This window comes from Gavialis gangeticus, unplaced genomic scaffold (genome assembly GCF_001723915.1).
Source record: "Gavialis gangeticus isolate Ggan-Ray unplaced genomic scaffold, GavGan_comp1, whole genome shotgun sequence".
Classification (NCBI taxonomy): domain Eukaryota; kingdom Metazoa; phylum Chordata; order Crocodylia; family Gavialidae; genus Gavialis; species Gavialis gangeticus.
The window spans coordinates 40,661,998-40,669,189 of record NW_017729030.1 but is presented as its reverse complement, the minus strand read 5'-3'; the positions used below and the strand labels follow the sequence as shown (position 1 = coordinate 40,669,189).

The 7,192-nt window shown below is 38.8% G+C and overlaps 1 long non-coding RNA gene across 1 annotated transcript in view; it reads right to left on the bottom strand.

Moving 5' to 3' along the window:
• Positions 1–6,647: 6,647 nt before the first annotated feature.
• The window catches only part of LOC109301158, a 1,083-nt gene continuing 538 nt past the window's right edge, over positions 6,648–7,192 (bottom strand). Inside the window, exon 2 of the long non-coding RNA XR_002098454.1 lies at positions 6,648–7,182. This is a non-coding gene — a long non-coding RNA (uncharacterized LOC109301158). The remainder of the gene's footprint in view (positions 7,183–7,192) is intronic.

Genomic DNA, 7,192 nt, shown 5'->3' with positions numbered 1-7,192 from the left:
CCCCCGCCCCCCCAGTGTTCCTCCTGTATGCCTCACCCCTTTGGTGACTAATATCCTAGGTGCAGCACTGAAATTCCTTTGCGGTCTTAGCCTTCAAATCCTTAGTGAATTTCATGGAGTTTGGCACAGAGTGAAATTTCACTACTTTGTTGAAGCCCGTATGTTTTGTGTAAATCTCTCATCTTCAACTGTATGAGTTGAAAAGAGCAAGACGGTCTCACATTGTAGCCTGATGGTTAATGCATAGATTTTGGATTGGGAAAACCCGGTTGGTTTTAGCCACTACTCTGTCCAGTTCAATGACCTGAAATGGCAAACCTGCTCTGAATCTGGCAAGCAGAGACTTCACTGTGGTATTTCTAGCCAATGATTACCATTAGTCTGTACTAATCTGTCTCTTTCCCTACCATTCAGTTTTAATTACAAAAATATGCAAAGCACAAAGATTTCGTAGGGTGTTATCTGTGATTGAACCAATTATGTAGTTGGGATAAAGTTAGACAAGCTTTTAAATGCAAGACATTCTCCATCATTTTCACAAAAGCCTAGAAAGGTTGTTTATTGAAATGAAATCAAAGTTTGAAACGTCCAAAGGTCTTGCGAAATGGACATGAAAGCCTTGGCTTTGGGTATAGTTTTTGAAGTTATAATCTATGTTTTTAATCCAAGTAATATGGAGCAAGAGAAGGAGTAACAAGAGAAATTACATGCATATGTTTCATCATAACCTATTATTGAGCTGTTCTGCTGTACTCAGACTTAGAGCAAGGATTTGTCTCCATTTGGGAATATAGGTATATAGGATTGGAAGTGACTGCCTGGGTCACTGAATTCAGTTCCTTGCTATTGTAAGTAACACATATTCCTTTTCATAATTTTATTAAATACCAGAAGCTTGCTCCTCCAATGATTGGAAACTTCTTCTAAAACCCAGCCTAAATCTATTCATGGTTAATTTATACCCATTTGTTCTTTGGGATTAAATAGTTCTTCTTCCTCCCTAGCATTTAAATGCTCTCTCAGCTACCTGAGTGTCATTTTGGGCCACTTGCAGATTTTTTGATCCTCTCCTCCCCTCCCTATGTATCTTTCCTTGCCTTTTGATAATGCTCCAGTCAGTTACATTCTGTAGTGGTTTTATTCCACGCTTTTATGTACTTTACATATCTCCAAATACTAGTCTCAGGAGGATGAAGTGGAAGACAGCCCTCCTGCAGTTTAGCCTAATATTTAGGGCATTTGGTCATCAAGAAGAAGGTTCGGGTTCTGCTCTTCCCACCCCCCACTGAGGTAGCTAGGATTTGTGTCTCTTACTTGCCATCAAAGTGCCCTAACAAGCATACGGAGAACCAGGCATTGCTAAGCAGTACTTTCATGTGCCCCTGCAGAAAATGAAGTTAGAGCCACCTCTCTTCCAGGACAGTTTCCACCTGACTAAGCCTCATTCCTTCTGACTTGATTTTATTCTGGTCCCACATATGTTTCTCTCTTGGCTCCCTGGGAGTCAGCTTGAGCAGGAGTGGTGGGAAAATGGTTAATTATTGGTTCATGGCCTGATTATTAGGGCACTTTGCTGGGAGATTGAAGATGTAGGGGAAGGATTCTGAGAACCTGGAACCCCCACTCTCTGGCAAGTGCCCTAAACACTAGGCTCTTGGGCTGTAAGGTGGGAAGGCTTCTTCCTCTATTTTGTTGTAACTTGCATGAAGTCAGGCACCTTTTTGGGCAGAATACAATCTATAATCCATCTAAGTGGCCTGAAATGCCACTTGTTAGTCTAAAGTTAGGGTGGAGTCATATTTGGGTCACTATATTTGCTGTTCTCAAGGCATAAAGTATTGCCCCTGACTTGAGAGATGTAATAAACATTCTTGCTATCAGACCTGCAATTTTTATGTGCCCATTTTTTAAAGAATTATGGGATGAAATCTCTGATCTTCATCATGTTGAGCTCTTTTGGAGTTCTGTTTTGAGTGTGGCAGTATCTTTTCTGTTTATTACCTTTCCTGCATTTTTCTCTTCTCTCTCTCTCTTATTAACTCTAGTCTCACAGGCCTCAGGGGCCTATAATTACCTTAACTAAAGTCTTCCATCTCCTCCTATTTTACATAATCTCCTTCTGCCTTGTCATATGTTTGCCTATTCCTTCCAGATCAGTTTTTATGTTATACCATTCTATCTCTGTTAATAGCTAACATTCCAAGTTTAATATTTCATGTTTATCTAAGGCTTTAGTTTTGATTTTATAATATTAGCTTTTTTCACAAGATGACATTGTTTGCCTCATGCCCAACCCCCAGCCCCAGGTGGACCAGGGTTTTCCTCTTAGTTTGGTTCCTACCCTTTGACTCTTTGACCTGGGGGAGACCCCACTGGTAGCTATGCCACACAACTGCTGACATAGCTCTTGACTTATAGAGACACATAGACCACTACATGAAAGTGGCATTAAAAATTTTTGCACCAGTGCAAAAGCATCTTTGCAAATCCTCAGTACACATAGGAATGAATCAGACTGGATTACCTAACTCCTAGTTTACTTACCACTTATGACCAGAACCATCTGGAGATTAGAATGTTTAAATCTTTCTTTAATATGGTGTTAGTCATTGTCTATGTGGTAATATTTTTAAAAGCATCTAAGTCCAATTCCAATTTTAAGCCATTTAACCCAATTTTTAAAGTTGTTTAGGTGTCCAAGGTGAGGTCCATGCAGACACAATTGACAATTTTCACCTGATCCGGCCACTAAAAGCAGTTTATAGCTGTGACCAAACACAAGCGCACAGCTGCAAACAGCTTCAAAAATGGCCAACTGGGTGAAAATCTTATCCCTCATTGGATGAGGGATCAGATAAAGATGTTACAAAAAGTTGCATCTTTTATAACTTGCATTTCTGAAGCTCCCAGCCTGTCACTGTTTTCAGAATGGGAAGGGGGAAAGGGAGCAGAGGGAGTTCTGTCTATGGGTTTTTCAGCCCCGCCTCCCCGCCCCCAGAGGGTGGGGCAGGTGTATTGCAGCCCTCCTGAAGTGGAGGGGGCCTCCAATTCACCCACCCCACATTCAGCACTGGCTGGAGAGGCCCAAGAATGAGCTCTCTTTTGCCTTTCCCCCATCCCGTTCTGAAATCAGTGACCGTGGGCAGAGAGCCGTGGCTATGGGAACCTGGCTGCAGGCTCCCAGCCACAGCTAGATTCCCATTTCCCATACCCCCTGGAACCAGCAGTGAACTTCTGTTTGGTCTGGGGTAATGTTGTAACTCAGAACGCTTTGCAAAAATCATTCTGAGTTACAGCTGGTAGCTGCATTTCTTTCTGCACCCTTACACTGGTAAAAGGGTAATGCTTATACCTGGCTGATGTCTCTCTTAGGCACAGTAAGTTCTTTGTATAGACCTGTTTTAAAAAAGCTCTTCAGTTTATAAATCCCACTGAAAGTGACATCAATAGAAGTTTGACACCTGGGCATTACTGTAAATCCCAGTAGATGCTTATCAATAAGTGCCTAAATACCTTTTTAAAATCTGACTCTTAACTGTTTAGGCACTTTTGAAATGTTTACCAACAGTTTTTTGTTGGAAAATATCAACATTTATGCTGCTTCAAGGTAACCTCCCCCTCCACACCCCGCCAATGGTGCTTTGCTTAGCTGATTGAATCAGCTATTAGATATAAGCACCAAAAAGCTCCACTGAAGCGCTCGATCTATACAGATGCTGCGGAGCCAGGTCCAACTAATGCGCTGCTTCTTATGTTAAAGCCCCCATTTTTTTTGCATGTCTGTTTGCAGCCTTAGTGATTTAGTGTATACTGCATTGTCTAGTTGTTTGTTATTTGGGGGGAAATATATTCCTGTTAGTCCTTGAAATTGTCCAAACAAAAAAAAAAATTCCTATTTGTTCCTATTATTAGCACTTCATTTCTAGTTTTCCCTCTTTCATGGATTGTAAGATATATCATTCTTTAGATCTATGCTTTTATCTTTTAAATAATCTATATAATTTAAACACACACCAACAAACACTCACAGAATCCTTAAAGAGCATCAAGTATGCAGTTCTCTGAATATTAGCAGGGACTTGACAGTGGAACCAGATGTAGCAAGCAGAAAAGGGAAGGGGTGACATCAAAAGCACAACTTGAGAAAACTAAAAGGAATAGGGTATTGTTTTGTTTTTTTTCCAATTTCTCAAATGAAAAAAAAACTCTTTCACTTTGGCAAGTCTGGTTCAAATAAGAAAGCACATTTGAAATGTGAGTGCATGTCCCTGGGAATAAGATTGGTTATGGTTAAATGAGTCTCATGCACTGCTAAATCTTTATAGAATTGAATTATAGTGTATATGTGTATATATATGATTTTAATTTTCCTCAGTTCCAAAGCTTCTCTAAATGAGCTTATTCCTGTTTAGCTAGGATTGTAGCCAACTGAAAAGTAAAAAGGCACATACCTTTACCCCTTCTCCCACTCTTTAAGATGTTGATTGCTGCTGCATTAAGTCACAGTTCCACCTTTCCAGAAAGTGGGGAAGGATGGAAGAGAAGAAGAAGGAAAATACGTGGATTTTCAATTTTAATTCATAAAAGGTGGGGGTAAGAGCTGGCTAGAAGATGACAGTCCCAATTTGAAACAATTTTTGAGGTTCAGGATTTGCTTTTGCTTGTTATTGAAATTAAAACAAAGTGTTTCAGGCATATTTCACAAAAATGAATTTGTGTTCATTGTGCTGTAACTATATGTGACCAGAAAACCCTGGTACTCAGACACATTCTCCTTTAAAATATTGTCAAATTAGATGCATGTCTGCAAATGTTTCAGTTTCAATGAAACAGAATATTTTGACAAAATTACATCTAGTTGAAAATGTTCTAGTGGGAACACTAAAATTATACTGTTTTGTCAGGTTGGCTTAAAGCTGCATAGTCTATCACTGCCTTACACAGGAGTTAGAAAGTCTGGATAAGAAGGGTGATGCTGAGTCAGGCTGAAAGCATCAATATCCAGAAAGCATGGGAGGGAGACATTTTTATCTCTCTCTCTTTCCTTGTGCTGCTTGGTGACTGGCTTTACTGTCATTGTTTGAAGACTTTTTTCCTTCTATTGTTTCTTAGGCTTGCTTGCTAATTAATCTTACCTCTGTTATTCCTCTATGCTTCATCTCTTGTCTGTTCTTTTCTGAAGCCAATATCCTATCAGTTCAATCCATACTAATGCATCCAACTGGTATGGAATACTGCTTCATCTTCATCATCATATTCCCCAAACTGAGAAGACAACATCAAAGCTCGTAAGTCAACATTTATTGCACAAGCTTAATACACAAAAGTAACCTAATAGCCATTGTTTCCTGTTGGATCTTTATGCACTTGTGGAAATTAGCTAATTCAAGAAGCTTGCAAAAGTCTCCTCATTGTCCTCTTAATCAATGGGTGTGTCTACACGTGCATTTACCCCAGCTTAAATTTACTGAGCTGTAAATTTAAGTGGGAATAGGCCAGCATCTACATGTGCAGGCATTAAAATGTATTAACACTGTGCATCAGTCCACACACACAATGTTACTGCGTGGTAAGGCATATACATGTGCATTACTGTGCAGTAACTAATCGGGCATAAATTTGATACCTGCATGATAATTTCAGTTACTGTGCAGTAAATGTGCACATGTAGATGTGCCCAATGAGTTGTTTGTTGAAACAGGCATAGGAATTTCAACTCAAGTTCCTAATTATGTACATTCAAAACATTAAATAGTTTGAAAGCCAGGGTTTAAGACAGGTACCTCATTTATCCTTATTTATTTATACTCCTGTAACAGAGAGAGATGTCCACGGTGAGATTCAGTAAAGGAAGGCTATGTGATAAAACTTTCTGTGGGATGGACTGGGAGAAATTTTTCCCAGGACACAACCTTGTAGCACGTATATTATTCCAAATCCCAGTGAAGTTAATGTATACATTTCTTCAGGACTTCAGGCTTTTTTGGATCAGGTCTCTAATTGTGGCAGGACAATAATGGCAGATTTCATACAACTACTGGCTATGATCTGCCTTCACTTAAACTAAAGCTGCTTTTCTCAGCCACACAGAAGTAGTCATCACAGGGTACATCTACATGTTCATAAATGCACTTTTCCTAATGCACATTAAATTTAGTACTAAGTAAATGAACATTAGTACTAAATATGGTGCATTAGACTGCCCTAATGTACAGCAGCAAAAGCACACACTTTTTTAGAGATGCTTAATGCACAGTAGCCTATTTTACTGCACATTAGTGTATTTGCACAGGTTTTTTTAACATAATGCTTTAATGCGCAGTAAAATAGGCTACTGCTCATTAAAGCGCATGTGTAGACATGCCCACAGTCATGGATTTTAGTCCACAAAGACAGGTTTGCATTAAAGCCTACTGTCCTTTCTGTCACTGCACACAGGACATATAAATAGGAACCTGGGTAGCTGTGGAAGAGAGGACAAGTCCTCCATATAAATAAATGAGGAGAAGTAAAACAAAAGCTTACTTGCATTAAAGGCGCATCAAGATAAATTAGCCACCACAAACCATCTAAATTAAGTACAAAACAACTCCACAAAGCAAAAAAGGCTATTGAACCTAAGAGAATCTGGTGCTATGCCTCAAATTACCTAATTGGACAACTTTATTGAGTAAAACAGCTAGTAACTCTAACTTACAGAGAAAATTGAGTCACATTTCATGACATCATCTTGTTTACATAGTGTGCTTTTACATCAGATGTATCATTTTATTTTCCATTTGACTTCCATGGATCTCATTCTTTCCCTCTGTTTCCAGTACTTAGTGTTTGAATATTAGGTGTTATGAATTTGGATATATATTCTGAAAACTGTTTTCCATTTGAGTACAATATATTTATAACAAAGGTGAATTCTTCATTTCAAAACACATAAAAAGTATTTCTTGGTTCAGCAAATGGTCTGTAATTGGAATTGCAAGTGTATTATTACAAATGTAGTTATGGTGTAAAAGTTCCCTTTAAATGGTGTCCTCAAACTGTTAAGTATAGTGTACCATCTTTGTGGTGCTATAAATCACTGGCCATTTAGAGGTCAAAGGATTACAATTTAGAGCAAGGTTTCATTCCTTATGCAGGACATTGGTAAATCAAGTTATATAAATAAGCTGTCTGCTCTGTGACCTAGTCATCA